We start from the raw sequence: 22,641 nt of genomic DNA on the forward strand, positions 1-22,641 counted from the left end.
TACCACACATTCTTATGGTTTGCATCACTTTCCCATTTTGTTAGGTGCACTTTCATTTCAGTGCTACAGTTGTCATCTTCCTCCCTATTCACTTGTGTGCACCTCAGGGACATTGCCAAGAGAGCCTGGGGGAATGTGTGCACACATAAGGGATGGATTAAATCAGGGGTGCAAAGCTATTAAACCAAACATGCAATATGACTGCTGCCAGCAGCAAGATCTGGAAATGGGTTGATGAGAAGAAGCACAACAGGAAGGTTGGTCTGAAACCATTTTTGCTATAGCTGTGAGAAAAGTGTTGCACATCTGCCCCACAGATGGCCAGAGCTGGAAGACCATTTCTGAGTGTGAAGTGTGCATTGCTGCTTCAATTTAGGATATATGGAGGCTTCAGATTGAAGTGTGATTGTAACACATGTAGCACATACCAAGCTAGTTTTAATCTAAAACTGCATACCATAGGATACAGCTGCCAAGCAAGTATTCAGGTTTATGTGCAAGCATACTTTGCTCACAGCAAAACCAACATTCTGATGGGTTTTCTGCCATCAGTACAAGAGCAAAGGAAATGATCAGAAGATTAGAGATAGCCCAGTTATGTCTGTATGTGCACCAAACCTACGTCCTAATTGCAGCGTAGAGGGGGAGAATCACCTCCCTCAACCTGCTGGTTATGTTTCTTTTGATGCAGCCCAGGATACAGTTGCTCTCTGGGCTACAAGCACACATTGCTGGCTTATACTCAGTTTTTCATCCACTAATACCTCCAAGTCCTTCTCTGCAGGGCTGCTCTCAATCCACTCATTGCCCAGCCTGTTATTTGTGCTTGGGATTGCCCTGACCCACATGCAGGACCTTGCACTTGGCCTTGTTGAACTTCATGAAGTTCGCACAGGCCCACTTCTCAAGCCTGTCAAGGTCCGTCTGGATGGCATCCCTTCCCTCCAGCGTGTCGACCGCACCTCACAGCTTGGTGTTGGCAAATTTCCTGAGGGTGCACTCAATCCCACTGTCCGTGACACTGACAAAGATGTTAAACAGTGCCGGTCCCGATACTGACCCCTGAGGAACACCACTCGTCACTGGTCTCCACTTGGACATCAAACTGTTGACCACAACTCTTTGAGTGCGACCATCCAGACAATTCCTTGTCCACTGAGTGGCCCATCTGCCAAATCCATGTCTTTCCAATTTAGAGACAAGGATGTCATGAGGGATAGTGTTGAATGTTTTGCACAATTCCAGGTAGATAATGTCCATTGCTCTTAACTCATAATTTTTTACTGTGTTCCTGACAAATATAGGTTTCATTCATTTTTATTTCAGAGCTACTTAAAAGCAAGTCAATATTTGATAGCCACATATGAAACTAGGCACTGACGTCAGAAGTATTCTCATGGTACAGATAAAATATGCTTTTTCTCTAAAGCTATACTGCTGAGACTTAGGGCTCTCTTTCTCTTGTCAGCATGTGTCATATGTAGGTACTTGACCAAAAAACCAACCAAACATTTTATTATAATTAAAATTTCCCCTTGTTTCTCCCATCCACATAGATATTGGAAACACTTTGTAAATACAAGAAGAGCTAAGCAGTGAGGCAGGCTTCAGAAAGTAACCAAAGAATCCTATTTCTCTCCTGAAAACAGACATCTATCTTAGGAATGGGCTAGACAGACTTGTCATGGATAGCCTAAGCACATTTAATTATTCCTCAAAGCAAGCAGATAGACTACTGGATCTTTGAAGTCTCTTCCAATGCTACACTACTATGATACCTTTATTTGTTTTTATTTGTGTTAAAGGAATTAAGGCTGTTTTTGCTGAGCATTATACAGGACCTAGAACAAAGAGAGCTCTTTCTCTGATGAATTAACAGTTTTCCTGCCCCTAGGGTCTTAGAGTTCAACTGCAGACAAGACTACACAGATTAGGAAAACGTAAAAAAAAGTTCAAAATGACAATCACAGCACTCCATTTGGCTTTTCAAAAGCATAACATTATTTTCTTATCTCCTGTAAGGCTATCTCTCATTTGCCTACTGTAAGTGATTGTTAGTATAAGAGAACTATTACAAACACATCAAGATTAGTGATCATGCTCATCTCCTTTGCAACAGAATTTCATAACTGCGGGTAAACTGCTGAGTAAATTTTGTCCCCTTCATGAATCTCTCATTTTTCTTTGATAGCTACCATTGCATCAGTGCAATTGTATAACTGTTAACGTAGAAGCTAGCAGGGAGAGCCCATTTTTTCAACACTACTTTGAATAATTGAAATTCAGAGCTGGCCTTTCATTTTGATCTAGTATTGTAGACCTGCCATCAGTCTCTGGCCTACGGGCAACAGTGCTGAGAAGGAAATAAACTACAGTCAACATGAAACTTTTTTTTTTCTCCCTGTAAGTTAATGAAACATGTAGAAAACAAAAAACTGGCTTGCAAGCAAAATCAGAACAACTTGGTGTCTGTGTAGTATGAAATGGGGATTACTACGGGTCAGGTGTTGTTACATGGGGACATTCACTATCAGAGGAGGGCAGGGGGATGCATTCTTGTCGCTCTGGACAGTAGCTAAATGCTGGGCCAGGCGGTGGCTGTAGAATCCTGTGACTCTGCTCGAAGAGAAAAGAGGATTGCTGTTGCCCCAGGTCCATGACACCGGAGGCCAAGGATGTTGGACTGGGGTGTAGCCTTCTGTCTGGCAGAAACTGGGGGAAAAATAGTTGGTGCAATACAGGTATAAGGGGTTTCTAGGAGCTCTTTAGACAGATGCAAGGTTAACAGTCAGAAAGCACAGACATACCTTTGAGCTCATGTTATGGTGTTTGATGGTTCCTAAGAATGTTTGTCCTGTCTTTCTGCCACCAGATCCATTTCCCTAAAATTTAGTTTTAGGTTATTGTTCTTCACTGATAATATGTGAGTATCTGCATTCGACAGGAGGCTGAGTGCCCTTTACATTTGTGTGATTTGGAGACCTGCTTGTCTCCAGAACATCTACATAGCTTTTATATAGAGCAGAAAACAGTGCTGAACCTCAACAACACTCCCACACCCACTTCTCTTGAAAGTAGCAATGAAATAATACAGATGAATTTATTTAATCTAAATTATTTTCAAATCTTAAGAAAACTACAGTTGCAGTATAGCACACACATGAACATTTGCACTTTCTTTCCTGTGCTAGATTAGGCATTGAGTTATGATATCATGAGTTAAGTCAGGAGAACTTGAATGGATTCTAAATTAAAAATACCTTTCCATATGTAGATGAGCAAACAGTTGTTTTGACAAAATATATTATGAGTTCAGCTTGGCATCATTAAAATAACCCCACCAACCCTTTTTCCTCTCACAGTCCCTTGAAATGCAAGAACACCTTATATTTTAGCTGTCATCTTAATGGTAGATATTATTATAGGGGAAAAAGAGCTAATATCAACTGCTTTTAATTTAGGCAGCATTTCTTTTACATGAAGACAGAGAATTTTTCTTCTATAACCATTTTGACTGGAAGTCATAGGGCCCTTGCCAAGAAGTTTCAATTATGCTTTTAAAATATAAATCCTAGGAGTCTTGAAATTACAGGGTGTGGGTAGCGATATGTTAAATGTTTTACAAGTGAGGAGAAATTAGTGCATTTTGGCTTATCCTCAGTGCTGTTAAGAAACAAAACTGTTCTTTTGTTGTAGGTAAAAGCAGTTCCTTCCAAAGAAGTCTGTAAAAACTGGAAAGCATTTTCATATAATTCTGTGAAAATGACACACAGATAACTGCAGAATGTAGAAAATAAAGCCAGCCACAGAGCCTCACCCAGGACATGTTCATCAGGAGGACATGGTGTAAACACACCGTAGGATGTTTTGGCTGATAAAGCAACCATGGGATTATGTGGGGTGTGTTTTAGCTCTACCCACCTAACACATTTCCCATGTGGTATTTGGGTGGGGGAAATGAAAAACTATCCCCTTGTCAGGTATGAAACTATTTCCTCTTGTCAGTTTGAGGTTAAGTGTATGCCTTGGCCGTTTGGGTGGAGGACACATACAGCTGCAGCCAGTCTTGAAGGAAAAGGTATTTCAGTTGGGGCAGGGAGGATTTCTCCACACCTTAGAGTTGTTCATATCAATACTGTTTGGGACAAAAGATGCTGTGTCAAGAGATAGTATAGAAGACTATTCATAAAGCCTTCCTTCAAGCGCGGCAAGTTACACTGCAGTTCTGCTGTCACTAATATTATGTTTGTTAGTGATCAATAGCAAAATCACTCCTGTATGAAACACATGTGATCCAGCTTGGCTGTGACTGGATGGCTGTACTTCCGTCATGTTAGCCAGAATACAGATGTCAGAGTTTATTTTGGCATTATGTTTTTTTCCAAAGACAGGAGAACAAATTATATCAGCTCTGGTATTAAGATGGAATGGTGAAGATAAACAATTCCTACTCTAGTATGAAGTCCATTGGTACAAAGTTAACCCTTCAGCTTTTTTTTGAACAAATTTGAGCCAGTTGAATGAGATAATATAGAGTCAGTGTTTTACATCATATGACTTTGCCTTTTTGAACCACTATCAGGAGCCCTAAAGCCAGCATTTTCTGTCTCATACACTTATGGTCTCAAGTAATAAAACACACATAGCTCATAAAGTCCCATTATTATGGGTGCATAAATCAGTGCACTTCAGAATAACTGACAAACTTGCCAGGTAAATATAGCAAGGGTCACATTCAGGGTTGCTATTGACATTTGCTGAAACAAGAATAAAAAATATTTCAGGTGCCTCAGTCCTTAGGGTGGTCAGTGAGTTTATTACATTTCCCCTCATTTCACTGTTCAAGTAGAGCTTAAAACCTAAATGGGTAAGAATGAGAACTTAGCTTTTCATTTTGGTAAGGTTTCTCTAAAAAATTGTGTTGAATCTTTCATTTTTCTTTAATTAGCATTAACAATAATAAACCGTTAGTACTTTTCTAACCAAAGCATTAGCCTTTGGAGTACCATAAGAAAGCAAGGGGAGTTTACTGTTCCCAGGTGAATTATTTTAGACTGTAATCTGTGGGAGGCAGGGAATAAATTCCTGTTGCAGTTCTGAATGCTGAAAGCAAAATGGTCTACAACTGGGATTCCTAAGCACAACTACAAAATTACAAATCAGCAACAAGGTTTTAATACAGCCATGGCCTAATTAAAATTAGTATGCAGTAGGCTACAGTATGACATTGGAGAAGCTGATGAATGGTGGCATATGATAAAATCACCTTCTTCCATCAAACACAAATTACTGAGCTCAGTTCAGGGGTAACTTGGGGAAATGTTAGGTACCTGTGATAAACAGGAGGTGAAGATTGGGTAATTTAATGGTCTTTTCTCTGAAGTCTGTGAATCTAGAAGAAGTGATGAGTGAAGAAAATGTGAATTGTATACACCAAACAGTAGACACTCACCCTAAGCTTGATGCTGTTTTTTTCTTTAAGGTTTCGTTTCCAAGGTGATTATTTATAGAACTACTGGGAATTTACCTGGATATGGTTACATTTCCCTTGAGGGTCAGGCAGCAATTCCCAACATTTCTAAGACTTCCTTGGAGCCAAGGGGACCTAGAAGTACCACACACCACCCGTAAATTGAATTGAAACTGTGTCAAAGAGCAAAGCTCATGATCAGAAGCTACTATGAAAATTAGGCATTACCTTCTTTCCCCTCCCTCTCCCCAAGGTCATCCAGAATTAGGTTTCAGTGATTCCTGTTTCCTAATCTTCTGTTCAGTGGGGCATGTTTTGTTGCCTTGCTCTTGACATTTCACAGCTATTCAACAGGATATAACAGCTACTACAAAACCTGACAAATGAAATTTTAAGGTAATCTGAGAGATTTCTTTAAGCAGGTAAGATTCTGATCTTGCAATTTGTTTCATGTAGATAGGGTTCTGTACAGGATAACACACAGGGAACAAAGGATTAGGATGCATTAATGAATATGAAAGGCGTAGGGTATTATAAGCACCACGGCTCTTCATTATGTGACCCCTATCTTTTGTCCTATTATATCTACTTCTGATATCTGGTAAGAAAGCCATGATCCTGACCTAACAAAGACATCTGTGTGTTCTATTCATAAGTCATTAACAGATTCTTAGAATAGAACACATCAAAACAATTTTGTATTTGGGGTTTTTTTTTTCCCAGACCATCCCAACTAAGCAAAGAGCATTTGTTTGTGCGGAAAGCTGAGCTTGTATTTAAGTATATAGCTAAGCAGCGGCATTAATTTTTAACTTCTTTTATGAAATGGTTCAGAGTAAATAAAGCTCAGTAATCCAGAAATAACTGGGAGATAGAACTTGAAAACTTGGCCCAGTTTGTTTCTAGGATATAAGAGATAAATCTCTGAATCTGAAGTTGCTTCCCATCCTTCAGAGTTAAAAAGGTCAGGACACATCCTTTCATTCTGCAAACATGCTGACCCAAAGACAGAAAAATGCTTTAAAAATCAAATCTGAATCGCTGTTTTTCTTAGGTCATGCACCCAGTTTTTAGGAAGATTTACTGTCAGAGTATTTAGATTATCTGACAAAAAGAAGTGTCACTCTTGCTAATGTAAAGAGTATCTTTGTTCTGTCAAATGGCCAGTGGCTGGTCTTCCAGTTTTCTGTTGACCTGTGAAATATACTTGTAAAAAATCAGCAGAAGTCATTTATACACTAGGGGGATACTCTGTAGAAAATTTCAGCAAAAAGCTTTGGGGATTTATGTGTCAGACTAAGGCATCAGCCTCATGTTCTATTGAGGCTTCTTATCTTTATCCCACACTACCTAGTAGAATATAAATCTATAACAGGAGAAGTACCACAGATGCTGTAGTTTACAATATCTAGAAGAAACAACAGAGGCAGAGGAGACATAAAAGGATAATTTTGCTTATACAAAATAGCAGCCTGAAAAATAAAACCAGGAAAACAAACAAGCAGATGGAGAAGGCGAAGTCTGCAAGACACAGCTGTGCAAAGTATTTAAATATCCAGATGCAAAGCAGTTTAAGGGTCAGGGACAAGGAAAGGATGCAGAATGCTCTTAGCAGCTCTGTAGCATGATTGAATAGTCTGCTTTAAAATTTCAAACACATTAATGATTGTTGATTGTCCAGCTCTTTGTCAAATTGAACTGGAATCTTAGATTTTTTTAGAAATCCAAGCTCCTGAGACTCCTGAGCACCTTTTAATATGGATTTGTTACTATTTATGTGGGAGTACAATAATTAATGTGTAGGAAAAAAAGCTTTCTCAATTGGTCTTTACTGAATTCTCTTTTAGCAAAAGGAATAATAAAATATTTTTTTAGAATGGTAAAAATTGTTTTCTGAAGCAGTTACTATCCATAATAATAATAATTTATGTTTTTACTGTATACTGACTTCATCTAAGGGATTCAAGTGCTATATGAATGTTAATTAGGCATCTGCAGGCATCTGTTTAGGCACCACCAGTTGCTAGATGATGATTTTGGAAAAGACTCCACCTGCCTACTTTGCTTAGTTTGCTGTAAAGGGGGCTGGGGGAGGGTGTCTGCATACTGAAATGTGGGAAAGACGCCTTTTGCTCTAAAATGTAGCCACAGTGGAAAGCGTTAACTTAGAATGAGTTCCTGAATGAGATTTTATTACTGCTTTGATTATCTTGCTGGGCTTTGGACTCCCTCCTGAGCTGGCAGATGTCCCCTCACGTCACGTCAGTGGCTGAAAGACAGATTTTCATTCCTACCCTCAGTCGTGTCTCAGGTTCTTCAGTCATTTTGGGATCCTGTTCAAAGCTACAGATCTATTTTATAATCCCTCTACAGACAGGTTCAAATGCCTCAAACGCTTTCTTGCTCACCACGGTTCTTTCCCCATCTCCTTCATTGCCTTCCTATTCTGCCTTCATTCTGCTCTGGGTGTAAGATGGCCAATGTGCCTGTTGTGGTCCTGCACCAGTCTGGCCAGTCAGGAGGCAGGCATTACAGCCAGTTTTGTGACTCAGTCACCAAGTTATTCATCCTTACTTTGCGGGGTGAATAACTGCATTTAAAATAAGCCCCAAACTCATTGTATTTTTTGGTACAGGCTTCTAATCTCCTTACAAGGAACTTCAGAAACAAGGTAAATAATAAAAGAGAGCCAGGGGCAATGAAAACTGAGCTAGCGAGTCACGTGGGAACTACAGTCTAGTATAAGCATGGTACTTAAATAAACATACCTCAGTAGCCTGCATTCCTCATAGGGGAGACCTGCAAAGCACAAAGAATATTGTTTTCCTAAATTGTGTTTTCATAATTAAGGCAAGAAAGTGCATTTAGATGGTGAAAACTGTATTTCCTGTGACTAGAGAGACAAAAAAAAAAAAAAAAAAAAGGCAATATAAAAGGATTTTGATAGTGCTATGTAAGGACAATCTTCTGATTACTAACTGTAACTTTTAAAGGGTATTAAAATCCTATTTCAGTGAGATGGCTGGTTTTAACTTGCAAGCTCTTTCTGTAGGACTCTAAGATATCAGCTTCCATTCACTCCCTCATATGTTTGCATTAAACAAGTGCTATGTTTTCCAGTTTCTTAAGGATTGTTTTGCATGCTGCCATTACAGGTGGGCTGAATATTAAAGGTCTGATTCTGGCTTTTCAGGGTCTTTCACTACATACAGACAGGAGGAAGCCCTGAGACCCTGGTCACACCCTTAGGTCCTAACTCTCACAAAATGCCATTGTCGTACAAAAATCACCCTATGAAAGCTGGTTTGTCACCAGGCAAGTTTGGTTTAGATGGATCCAACACAATTAATGTCATTGTACTGTGGATGGCTGGGTGGGCCAATTCATAAAAATTATTCATGTGAGTAACATGGGCAGAGCCAGCCCATGTTTTATAATTTTAAAGATTGATTTTAAAACATGAGAACTTTGCTGGACCAGAGGAGATCATATTCAAGGTGTATCACTAGCAGTGTCTTAGACGTACCAGAATGGTGCTGGGCTGTTCTGTACCTTGACAAGGGCAGCAGCTCCTGCGTCTGTCCTGGTCTGTAGAGATTCTATTAAGGCTGTAGATGGCCTAATACTATTCCAGAAAGCTGGAAGCTTCATCCTGGTTTAACACAGTACAGCCACTGCCATATCTGCAGGGGAGGGCTGGTGGAGCACACGGGGGTAGCTGGGAGAAAGCACCGCTGCAGTCACATAGCCTACCAAGATCCCTTCACATCTGAGAGGTGCCGGTCTGGTCCCAGGCTGGACCTTGCAGCATTACTCACTTGTGTTTGCACCAAGCATTGCAGTTCTCTGTGCAGGCTAATTTGCCCAGAAACCTGAGGTCAGAGGCAGTGCTGCAATCCAGAGCCCAGCCCCAGCCTGGCTCGTGTCCCGGCACCTCTGCTCCCCCAGCACAGCACGGACATCCCAGCTCTCCTGGTGTAGGCACGCTCCTCCTTGATGGCTCACGGTGGGATGAAAACGAGTGCAGTTCAAGAACTCCTGCTCTACATGTAGCTGCAGCATCATTTCCTTGTTATGAAATGAATCGTGCTTTCATTCTTCAGACTGCTACCAAAAAAAAAAAAAAAAAAAAAAAAAAGGAAAAGTGTGATTGTGAACTACATTTGTTTTTCCTTGCATTCAAGAAATGAAGCTAAAGCCAAAGCGCTCCTGAACATGGAACCAATTATTACTTTATCAGCTACCCAAAGAAAACATAACCACCAAGGAAAAAAACCCCACATATATAGTAGGCAAAGCTACCTCAAAATTGGTAGACTTTTTTTTTTTAAGTCTTAAAATCCCTCAGATCCCACCTCTTTTTCTCCTGTTTCCTGTCATTGCCATAACAAACCTTTTTGGCGAGCAAACAAGATTTCTTTTGTTGCACTGAAAACTTTGCACATGGTTCATTTTTTTTTTCTTAGAGAAAGCTTCAAGCCAAATACTGTTTTCAGAGCCTTTTCTTCCTACGTCCTCTCCCCTCCCCAAACCCTTTTTCCTGAGGGACATCCTTGTTCATGGTAGCCTACTATAAACAAAAAAAAAAGATTATATCAAAGTAATTGCTTGAAATATAATTGATGACAGACTTCTTCATGTGCAACACTTAACAATGTCTTTGCATGTACATAATACTTTTGCACACTTTGTTAATGCCTGAAAACTAATCATCCTTTGGAAGAAAAAAAAAGGACAAAAGGAAAACCACACAAGTTCCTTACTTAAAAGAGCTTGGAAGCTTGTAAGGTACAGCCGGTGCTTTTCCAAACATGGTCTGTGTCTGCATCTCACCAGTTTCTTCCAGCAGATTTTGGTATCTTGCCCCTTGCAGATTTTGTGTTTGAAAGGTTTTATCATCCACCTCTCCATATGCTATCACATATTTCCTGATAGTTTTTTTTCACAGCATACTCAGAAGGCTGCTTGGGGGCCTCCTGTTTTTTGATCAATCTGTAATGTTTTGCTTTCATCCATTCCTATTTGGAAGTCTGTTTTCTTGTTCATTTTTTATTGTTTCCATTCATAGTTTTTAAAATTGAAATAGGTATTGTAAGAAAAGACAGAAAGGACTATTTCATCAACTCTGGGCCTCTCCATCTTTCTCTGTCCATAACCAGCTGGGCTCCATTTTAGCAAACTACCCAAATCTCCCACAAGGACAAGTCAAGATAATTTGCAGTCACAGCAAAACTAGCTGACCTTAAACTGTGTACTTTGGTTACTGCTAGTAGTCTAGCTGCAACAACAGAGACTGCTTACCACAGTACATCTTAACAAAATGAGGCGCAATTCCAAACATTTTTTTTATTATTTGAGACCAGAAGTGGCAAAAACAAACCAGGAAAAAAGAAACAAAAAAAAAAAAATATAAAAGAAGGATTTTGAAACAATTTTGCTCAATATATTTATGTTTTTTGCAAAATGTCGCTTGTGTTATTCATCATTAATATTCTCACCTCTTCTCTTGTGTAAAGCTTGTATCTTCTTCCTCCAAAGGCTAATTGAACTAATTTTTCTATCATGCCAGAAGGACATCTTGTCCAGATAAGACTCAGGGGATATTGTGAGTATCTCTTAATTTATGGATTTATGGTTTGTGATGATTCATCATGGAGACAATAAATGATTACTTGTACTTAAGCACATGAATTCATGGTTAATGAACATAGCCACGTGATGTTGCTATTGTTCTTCACTTTTGCCCTTCTGTGTGTTCTACTTATTCATATTCAGTCTTAAACTGAAAGTCTCATGCTTTGAGACAGTGGTTGTATGAGACTAAGTACAATGAGATGTCAACCTTGATCCAAATCTTCTTGTTCTAGCTCACTGCAAATAAATAATAGTGACAACAGTAGTTTAAAGACAGTGGGTGGGATCCTGTCCATGTAACTAAGGAATATAATTGCACTTTAATTATAGACCCTTAGGGTGAAATTTAATTTCATGTAAATTTAATTGTTTGCTACAGAGATGTCTGCATTTCAGCTATTTATTTAGGTTTTCTCTATATTTATTGGAGAAAAAAAGACACTTAGAGGCAAAATTTTGATGGATTTTAGGATGACATTCATCAGTCCCTCCAAGGGAACAAAAGGATCTTTGTTGTGATGGAACATAGATGAGTTCAGGGGTTTCTGCCTCACTAAGCTCACGTTGTTTACATGTGGTAGGAAGTTCTCTAGGAGAAATGAGATACCACTATGTGGCTGGTACCTCAGGTTGAGATTTCAATACGGTTATGAGTACCAACTTCTGATCTCATGATGATGGAAGTCTTGATACTGATGGAAAGGCTTTGAGAAATCTTTCTGTGCTTAGGCATAAGACTATCACAAAGTTATTAGCTGGAGAAGAAGAAAAGAACCTCTTAAAGAAGCTGGGTTCTCTGATATTGATATATCGGGAATGCGTAGTCTAATAATTCTAGTTGGGCTGAATACAAAATTTATTACTTCATGACTAAAATAATTTTCGTTTGGAAATATATGTCCTTCTCACAGATCCCTTTTTTCTACTAGGTAGGGCAGACAAAGCGTGATTGGCACAACCTTTGTAAGTCTAGCAGTGTTTTTGTGAAATACAGAAAAAATATATTAGGCTTACATGAATTTTCTTTCCTCAGTGTGGACTTCTGGCTGAGACAAAAGTTTATAGTTGGGCTTATGGACATCTGCAAAAGCTGTGGAAATCAAAAATGGTGTGAACAAGGGGCAGATACTACTACGAGAGCTGCCTTTTGTCCTTCAACCTTTTTCAGGGCTCTTGTTGCATTTGTGGCAAAGTATGTATCAGCAGATCTGTCCAGAGGCTCATTAATTATCCTTTGTTCAGCCTGCTCCTGGAATAACATCTCTGAATCTCTTGATCATATTCACAAAACATGCAGAAGGTGATTTCAGAGTTAGGGTATCAAGTGTACAATTTAGCTTTGGACTTAGAAGAATCAGTTAATAGTAACTCTGCAAATTCAATAAAACCACACTATCATAAGAAACACTAAAAGAACAGGAATAATTATGTATTGATTTTTTAAATATAAATATTAGAACTACCAATATTTTCACATTAGTGTGGATCTAAATTAAGCTATTTTGAACTCAGCATCTCCAAATGAAAATGCTGCTGGTCATTGGAAACTTGAAAATCTGATCCTACATGGCAATGAATTGTCTCACTATGTCTCTCCTTTTCCTAGAACAGCAACAGTGTTCATGGTTGCACTGCGCACCGTGAAGAGCAGCAGTTTCTTAAGGACTTCTTTCTTCTTATCTACAAGTGACACTAATGTCTTTCACTTATTAATATGCTTTTCTTTGACCATATGTATATTATTTGACAGGAATATGGAAATGTTGGGTGGAAAGATGCAATTTAATTGCATCTAATATAATTAGAAGGGCATGATAGCCATATTAGGACAGGGAGTAAAAATCACACGAGAGAAGAAAGATACATGGCTTTGATTCCATCCTCTAATTGCATTGGCCAAAACCACAGCTGTACACCATGAAAGAAGGCTTAAAAGTGATTGTGTGATGACAGTTATGTAGCTATTGCTCATTTATCTGAAAGCAGCAAACTTACTTATGTTCTGCAACAGCTTTTTCTAATTTTTTTTATTATTATTTCTCCCTGCATTGTAAAATGATATAAATACAATGGCATCAAGTTCCAAAATATAAGTAAAATCTTTACAGACATATTTTCTTCTGCCTTAAGAAATCATGCATGTGTTCTTTCTGCAATACTTCACTAATTCAGGTCTGCTCAGAATTTTTCAACAAAAAATAACAAAACCTGAATTTTTACCCATTGTTTAACAAATTATCTGAAGTGATATTTTTTTTTTAAAGATGAAACGAGAATGAATCACTCTGAAAATATTTGTTAGTTTGAAAACATAAAATATTAGTTTGAGTTTGCTTTATATTTTTGTGGATTAATCTTATTAAGAGTTCTCTGATTACTGAGAAGTCTAGATTTAAAGCAACTCAGTCTTCTGAAGACATACAGTTTTCATTCTGTGGGTTAAAAACAATGTTACACATTCAATCTGCTAATAAGCTCCTCCAAATCAATGAAGTGGGGTGTTAAAACTAAGCAAAACATCACTTATGAGGAATCCATGAAAAGGAGGCCATTTTCCATTGAGAGTTGTCAGGCTTAATATGGGACACGTGTGTGTAAACTGCAGCCCAGACATACCTCTTATTTCTGGAAATATGTGATAAATCACGCATACCACTTGCTCTAGGACTTCACCGGTAAAACCATTGTACAATTTTTTTTCAGCTTTGTGCATATCTAGAGAAGTTGTCTGAAAACAACATATAAAGGGAATCAGGCTAACCTTCAAAGATTAGGCTAAAGCAAAGTGTAAGCAAGGAAGAATTGGAGTAATTTAACATCATTCATAGGTACAACCATATATGTGCATTGGTCTATTAAGGTGCTTGGCTACCTGGGCACTTCTACAGTTTTCAGGAGACGGTTCATGATGTGAAAGTGATTTCTGATGAAACCACACAGGCCGTTTAGTTGAACTAGCCTTAATTTTAATATTTTGCCCCCTTAGCTCTTTAATACTTAAACTGCATGAGCAATATGTAGTAGTTGCCCCATGAGAGAATTAAAAAAAAAAAAAAAAAGAAAAAAAAAGAAAAAGAAAAGAGAGAAAAAGAGAAAGCAAAGATAAGGTTCCTTCCAGATTCAATCAAAACTGAATGACATTTCACAAAAAGTTTCCATTTTGTGCTTTTTCATGCAAGTGTTAGATCAAAATGTTTGGACATAGTAACTTTTTTTTTCCTTTTCATCTCCCCCCCTCCCCCTCCCCCCTTAAGATTTCACAGCTTATTTCGCTAATATTTTGCTGCAGAAATGCGATCATGTTTTTAACAGCAAAATCAATTCTACAAGACAGAAAGGAGAGGAGAATCACAGCACCTCAGCCCAAAGTAAAGCATTTAGATGAGGTGCGGAACGGAGGACTCTAGTTGCTCTGAGGCGTCCCTCCAAAACCAGGCACAGCAGGGAGATGCAGCTATTTCCAGGGGAGCAGCCTCCCAAGGGCAAGCCAGGTCAGGGTGAGTCATGGGCTGGAGCTGCCTGTCCCCTGGAGTCCAGAGGAAGCTTACAGCAGCTCCGCTCCCAAACACCGCGCCTGTGCACTTGTCATTCAGCAGGATGAATCTGAGCCTGGTGATGCTGCAGAAGGGTTAAAGACCATTTGGGCTCCTGTTGTTTCTTGGGCTTCGCTGGTGAATGAAAGTGACAAAAACCGCTTATGTACACGTCTAAAACACATACAGTGTCTGATATAATGTTGGGTAAATCCCTCTAATCCTGCCTCTAACAAACATGCTACACAGTCATGCTCAGCATTACTTTAGGAGTGAATTCTGAATGCGAGCCTATATTCCTCCAAAATCTGTAAAGCTACAAAAGTTCAGAGGATTAGTTTTGCAATTTAATCTATTTACAGCTCAGTTAAAATGTACAATCATTTGAATTTGTCTGATGGAAATACTGAGCATGACTCACAAGTTCCATAATTTGTATTTTATTAAACCCTGTCAAAATACGATTTATGGCTAACCCAAGACAGCCTTGAGACACGAAAGCAGAAATCTTTTGTAGGTGTTATATGACAGATGTTAGTCTGAGTTTGTTTCTTGTGTTCACAATCCATAATTTGCATGAGAATAAGCACCCTGATTTCTGCTAATTGATACTTGCCTCTAACTGTCATGTCAATCTTCTCCATGGCAGGGCAGGCACCTTCAATAGCGCAAGTGCCATCCAAAAGTAACATTGCCATGCGCTAACCTGCCACCAGTTTCAGCCCACTGCTGAGGGAGTTTTAAATTCAAGGGAATCCTTTTCTAGCTCGCAGCCCTTAGAAGAACTATACTGATCTAAACATGAACTACATACTTCATGCTATTCCTGAGCACATGAGCAGGATTTGCTAACATAGAGAAGGTAAGAATAGTAGGACCAAGTCTGAAAATAGAGAGGGTAGGATGTCCCAGGCTCAGGTACTATTTAGTAAGGATGAAAAGGGCCTTTCTGAGCATTCAGGGAATCAGTCATCTCTAAAGCATACAATGAATGGTAGTCCAATTTTAATTACTGGTACTCTAGCTATACAGCATTTGAAATTTTCTATATGCCACCTTCTAAAAGTAGGTTTCTGAAAGAATTCTCTCTGTAAGTGCTGTAAGGATCCAATTAGAGGCAATTGCTTGATTTCCGAATCCTTTTGATCAGCCTTCGGTAGTGGCCCACTTCTGAATTCCTCAGGAGCTTTCAGCTTCATTGACAGTCCAGAAATAAAGCCTCGGTAGGATGTCACTTGATGCTCTGAGCTCTGATACACCCTCTATTCAGGTACCTGTACTAGACATTATCAGGCCACAGCAAGGGTCTTTTGCTAACAGCAATAAAGCTGGCTGAAAAATAGGAGGACTGCAATTGTTAAGCACTTTCCAAAGCTTCAGCTTTTTAAAGACAAACAGCCAAGTCCTGTCTTCAGAGAATTATGGTGCCTTGCTGAAATCAATAGAAAGCTCCAGTTTTTACCTTTTTGTATGCTTAGGAGATTCAAACAAGATGTATTCATGATATAACACACATACAATTCTCCTTTAAAAGGAACTTACAGAATAAGCACTGCACATCTTCCTGGAAGAGTGTGATTTACATCATTATGTTAGAGAGCAGTGAGTAGAATTCTGCTTTTTTTTTAGCCATTAGGCAAACAGTGGGAATAACCCAAACACTTTTTATAATCAGATGGAACAGGTCAATACCATATCCAGTGAAATGTCCTGCTCTGTTCACAGAATCACATTTTCCACATTTTCACTGTGTAGTTCTTTCCTTCTTCTGAAAGCCTCTGGTGATGAAGAGGCTGGGAAAACTTACAGATTTCAGCGGTCATCCTGGTTTCAAATGGACAATATTGGGCTAAATATAACAGTCCACAAATCAGAAGAATTCCAAGACTTCTGCCTAGTGACTGATGCTTTCTTCTGCCTTCTGCTGATAAGAAGACACTGCTTGCAGAATATTAAACACCCTCTAACTTGGATATAGCACCTTGGCTGCAACCTCAGTATTGCACATATCTGAGATTATTTAGTGTTTTTAAGGAAAGAGGCAGACCATATGAAAAGTCCCTTCCTCTAAAATAAAATAAAAAAAAAAAGTCAAAAAAATCAGTTGTGTGTGGCAAATACCACCTCGTAGTATGCCTTTGAAGATTAAAACTATCTAAGCAACCATCCTTTCAGAGGTGAATAAGTTTTTGGAGTTTCATCTTGTGGAAAAGTAGTCTTTGATACATAGGATAATTCTTTTTTCCATTTGCCTTTTTTACCTATGACAAGCCAAACCTAAAATCTTGTTATTCTAAAAGTTTGGCAGGACTCTGTGATGCCATAGTACTTCAAGAAAAATACATTTTTCAACAATATTTTCCTTCAGTTTTCTTAAAGTTTGAATGCTATACCATGTAAATTTGTCAGGTGTTTGTGAAATGTGTGTGTTTAACTGCTTCCTTTCTATAAAAGTATATATTATTTTTACAGCTGATAGTAACTTTGCTTTAAGGCTATTTTAGTTCCAATGGGAATGAAAGAACATGCTGGTCAGATGAGTTAGTGGTGTCAATATTTGTATAGTGACTGGTTTTAATGGGCAGAGCTCCTATAGGATTAATTACAGTAATAAAATAAAAGAGCTAACACTTCTGTAAGGTTTTACATCTTCAGTGCCTGTGATATCTAACCTACGTGTGAATTAATGATGAACCTTGCAAATATAAAGAGCTACAGGAATATACATCAACAGAGAATGTTATAGTTGTATTTTAAACTAACACTTATATAACAGAACTTATTTAGTGGGAAAACTTTTCTAAATACAATGCCAAAATGTAAGTGGAAGATGCTTTTAGGAAAAGCACAGATGAGTTAGAATAAATGATTGAGTCAAAACATTCTTTTTAAATAAATCTATGCTGGTTTAGCCAGCATATCTGCAGCTTCTTCTTTAACATCTTGGTCTTTTTTTGTGACCTAGTGGCAATATAATGTTCAAAAACAACCTCTGTTATAAACAAGTTTAATTTGATGACTCACACACTATTAAACGTTGTTTTTAAAAGCATCTACCAAGGTAATAGGAATGGATTCTTCAGCTACTCCCACAGACTTTTGAAATAGCTTGTCCCAATTCTTTCCTGATTTATATTGGTATAAATCAAAAACAATGTGTTGCAGAGGTGTAAAAATTGCTTAAATGAGGATGTAATCAAGGTAATAGTGTGGGGTTTTTTTTGGCAAATACTTTTGGCTAGTACATATACTGTAGATGATAGAAATGTTATCTTTTTCCTAATGTAGAATTTTAATAGATCTCTTTGTTCCTTGCATGTTTCTCAAAGGAGTGGAAAATTAATACTGAATATTGATACATGAAAGAATTAAATCTGTGTAAGACTTTGCTAAACTATTTGCTAAACGACTATTTCTGTCATCTCAGTTCTGTCAGATCATCTCATCCCAAGCATTGAAAAAAACCAGTTAGTAGAACTGTAGTGTGGCCTTTGCACCAGCCAAGTACTGAAGTACATGAGCAGTTACACCGATTTGAGGAAGATGATTTCCTGAATGCTAGTACACTTCCAGTAGGGCAAGTTGTGTGTTTAAAACCATGCATGACTATAAGTGTTTTTCAAATCTGAGGTTTGAAATGTGTATTTTATATTCTACACTCTGCATCCACAACTAGAATATTTCATGACATTTCCTGGATTCATTTAAAAAAAGAAAGTTGTTTTCCCAGATTTTCTACAAGAGAAACCTGAGCCTGTTTTCCCGGAGGGGGGGGGGGGGGGGGGGGGAAAGAAGCGTCAGTTAAAGGCTAGCTTCCCTACAGCAATACTATATTTGGTCAAGCTCCATGACTCATCTTTCCTAGAAATACTACAATGATATCACGAAGTCCATTTCCTTCTTGCTCCAAGTAGGTTTAGACTCCTAAGTATACAGGGAATTCAGTTTTCTGAAAGCTCTTTGATTTCTAATGCAGCAATGTTTCATAGTGCATTGCACACGTAGCAGAGCAAGTGTTAAGCAGCTCTTCTCTCACTGAAGTAATTTTAAGCCTCTGTTTTCTCCACTGCTTGAGCCAAAAGTTGTAACATCAACTCCAAAAATAACTCATGTAACCTTTGTACAAAGGTCTAAAGTGAAATTTTGTAAAAAAAGCATACGTTTTTTAAAACATCCTTTAAAGATACTTATGTAAATCTTTCAGCTATGTTTAAAAAAAGTCCCACCCCTTGACCAAAAAATTAACTTGGAGGCTGAATTCTAATTTTTCATTCTGTGATTCAATACAGCTTAAACTTGTATATAGGGGCATTCTGGGATAAAAGACAAGCCGCCATGGTTGTCCCAGCCCTGGCTATACATGACTGCTAGCAGGAACAGGTTGCAAAGCAGACATTTTTTGAGGAAAAGAAGGTATAGTCCAGAGAAATTTGATATTATCCCTCAAAACAGTTTAGAAGTCCTCTAGCAGTCCTCCCTTTGTTACTGAAGAAGCGGTTGGAGCCTGGGTTTATTCCCTGTGAAGCTCCATGCTAACACAGACCTGTTGGTTCTAGAGCTCAGGCTAGTATACCGCAGCCCAGCACTGGGGTTGGAGTGTTGTGGAGAAATGCTAGAAAGAGAGCTGGCTTGGGCATCCCTGTGTGCCCCTGACTGTCTTCTCAGTGCTGCACAGAAACTTGACAGGCAAAAGTAGCTATTGAACCCAGTCCTTTTCAGTGCTTAATTAAACACAGTTTGTTCCCTACTCTCAATGCTCTGCTTCATTTTCTCTACATTTCCAGCTTTTCACAGGAGCAAGGTTAGGGTCCTAAAGCCAACAATCTCTCTTGCCACAGTTAATTTTTTCTCAGCTCACAGACCAATGCGTTTTCTGACGTATTCTTTCCCCAGTGCTATTTTTGACAAGAGTTGAACTATTTTAGCCATGTCTTCCTCTAAGAATTCAGAGACAGATATCTGGCCTAAAAAATTGAGCCTGAACTTCTGATTTTGACAGGTGTACAATGAATGAGAACAGGGTCTCATGGTGAAACGCTGTCAAACAATTTTCCTCTGGCTGGAGCTGCTGGCTCGGCCTACTGTATTATTTTCATTTTTTTTTGTGAAGCCTCTAATTTCATGCATTTTGATAGAAAGCAGTAATATAAGATTTAAGAGTTGACCTCTGGCTTTGAGCAGGTGTAGATGAATAAGTCAGTTCTTTCTTGATATTTCCTTTCTTTTTTATTTTGCTACTAAGCAGTGTGTACTGGATGCCCTCTTTCATTATAGAACCATGTCTCCCTGCTTTCGTATCACCTATGGTATTTAATTCAGTTTTAAATAATTTTGTTCAGCCATGGTTAACCCTTGCCACTGTGACATCTTAATTTCCTACCCTCCTCTGAAACACCCACATGCTACAGGCAAAAAGAGTCTATGTGGTTTTACCTTCATTTGCAAAAGCAGCTGGTCTCAACCTGTCCCTATGCCGAGCATTTCATTTCATGCTGAGAGTGTTGCTCCACTTTTGTTTTACCATTCTAGGCTCTAAGAGGCTCCTGATAGACCGCAAAAATCCCAGCAATGCAATGGAAGGAACTAGCTCCTTAGCAGCAATCTAAATGCCTTCAGACGTCAATTTTCGTCTGCAGCACAGCACGAGGCTTTAGAGATTTCTAGCAATTAAAACAAGGCTATTAAGGGGCATGTCAGATAAAGTCTGTCATGTCTTTGCTATCTGAGGCCTCATTACCTGCGTTGTTCAAAGTTGATCATACTGTCTGCTTTGAAGAGAGGGAAGCCCAAGCCTGCAATTACTTATCTACATGCTTGAAGCCTGATAAGGCTTGGTGTTCTTTAGCACCTCATGCACTAGCAAAGAAATATTTCTAAGATTTATAGTTTTCAGATTTGCATTTTTTCAGTCTTTGCCAATGGCAATATGACCTTTTTCATCCTTTTTTGCCCAAACTATAGACAACGTGTCTTCAGTTGGTGTTCTGTCACATGATGAAGGCATCCCCCCACCCCAAGCTGCCCAGTGAGGGGTTCAGACCCGGTAAATCTCATTTCTTGCTCACCTGCATGAGTGCTGGGCTAGGACAGCCCTAAGATTTTATTTCAGTTCCCTTTACATGTGGCCTGTAAGGTTGGGGAGCCAATAACATGTGTTCCGATCACTGCAGCAGGGGAAGGAGTTTGCTGATGGAGCAATAAAAATGGCAGTGTAGTAAATACGAAATCTGACTATGAAATGCTGCACAACTATGTGATGATAGTGAGTGAAAGCAGCAGATAAAATGTAATTTTAAACACTGAAGAATAACAGTAATGTTAATAAGTGTAATGTACATTGGAAAAAAAAATTGCCTGTACTATACATAATTGGTTATAGGCTCTTAGGTAGCTGTTACTACCAAGAAAAGGGATCTTGGAGTGTCTCTAGTCAGAAATGCAAATCTCAGATCAGTCATCAGCAGCACTCAGAAACGAACTGAATGAGACAAAGTATTAGGACAAACCCAAAAATGTTAGGAACAAACTAAAAAGCGTTTGTGTCCTCTCCTCTCCTCTCCTCTCCTCTCCTCTCCTCTCCTCTCCTCTCCTCTCCTCTCCTCTCCTCTCCTCTCCTCTCCTCTCCTCTCCTCTCCTCTCCTCTCCTCTCCTCCCTTCCCTCGTCCTCCTCTCTGCTCCTCTGATAGGTTATAGTCAAATGAGAAAAAAAAATTTACGAAAAATATGGAGAATATTGGCCAACTCTCGTACAAGTCCTATTATGACTGTACAGCCAGAAAACAGATGATCAAAGAGGGATATAGTATTTGCCTATAAATTGCACTGAGAAAAGTTATTCATGATTCTTATAATACCAAAAGTAGAAGGAACTATACAACGTTACCAGGTGGCAGGAATAAAACAATCTGGAAAAGGTTCTTGCTCATACTACATGTATAGAAATTGTGGGACACATTTCTTTGAAACACTGTGATTCTCAAACTTTACCTGGCTTCAAAAGCAAAAATACCCATTAAACACAGGATGACAACTCAGGCACAGGGAGTCCCTGAGCAGCAGGTCGCTGCAGCCTGGCAGGTGCCAACGAAGCACTGCTGTGTGCTCGCCCAGATTCCATGCATTCCCACAGGGACTACTAGTAGGCCAAAAGTTTTTTTCAGGGTAGCCCAAAACGACAGTTCTGCTGTCTGCTACAGAAATATATTCCACTTCTGGTATGTGTACCATGGATTTTACATCTCATCCCTCTATTGTGCTTTTTTTTTCCTGTTTAGATTAAGGATATTAAGACCTAATATGAAGACATGGAGAGTGCCAGAAGGTGGGAAATTTTATTGTTGGCCAAAAAAAAAAGTAATTCCTAATGTAGACTTGGAAAAAAAGATAATGTGAGCTACTGATTATTACTGCATTCTTTTCTTAACAAATGCTATTGTTTTCAGTTCTGAAGGTCTCTTGTCAAATCTCAGTAGTGACAGGTGACATTAACAGAGTACATCAGCCACTCAGCTCATGCAAAGCTGTTATCTAATTTTTTCAAGGGCTCATCCATTTGTAACATTTACAATATAACTTAAAACCACTTTTTTTACTTAAGTGGACAAAATTACTTATGACGTGAAGAGAAAGTGTGCGTATTACTGAGAAAGATACGGATTTAATCTGTGTTAAAGATTAAAAGACCACAATCTATAACTCTTATTCACAGGTATAGTGTTATTCCCTTTGGCAAGTCATCTGAGAGGAAAGATTGTTTAAACTTCTGGACAAGTCACCAAACTGGTTATAAACCTCTGCTTTGCCACAGATTTCTTGTGTGTTACTTCCTAGCTGAAAAATGAGGGTACTACTTTCTCTTTCCCCCTCATTTTCAATAATTTCTTTCTCCAGTCAGGCAAGACTATTTCATTATGTGTAAGGGAAGCTCCTATCAAGACAGAATTCTGATCTTGTTTGAGGTTCTTAGGTATTGCTAAAATATCACTGATGTGAATAATTAAAATA

This window comes from Accipiter gentilis, chromosome 16, assembly GCF_929443795.1.
Source record: "Accipiter gentilis chromosome 16, bAccGen1.1, whole genome shotgun sequence".
NCBI classification, from domain to species: Eukaryota; Metazoa; Chordata; class Aves; order Accipitriformes; family Accipitridae; genus Astur; species Astur gentilis.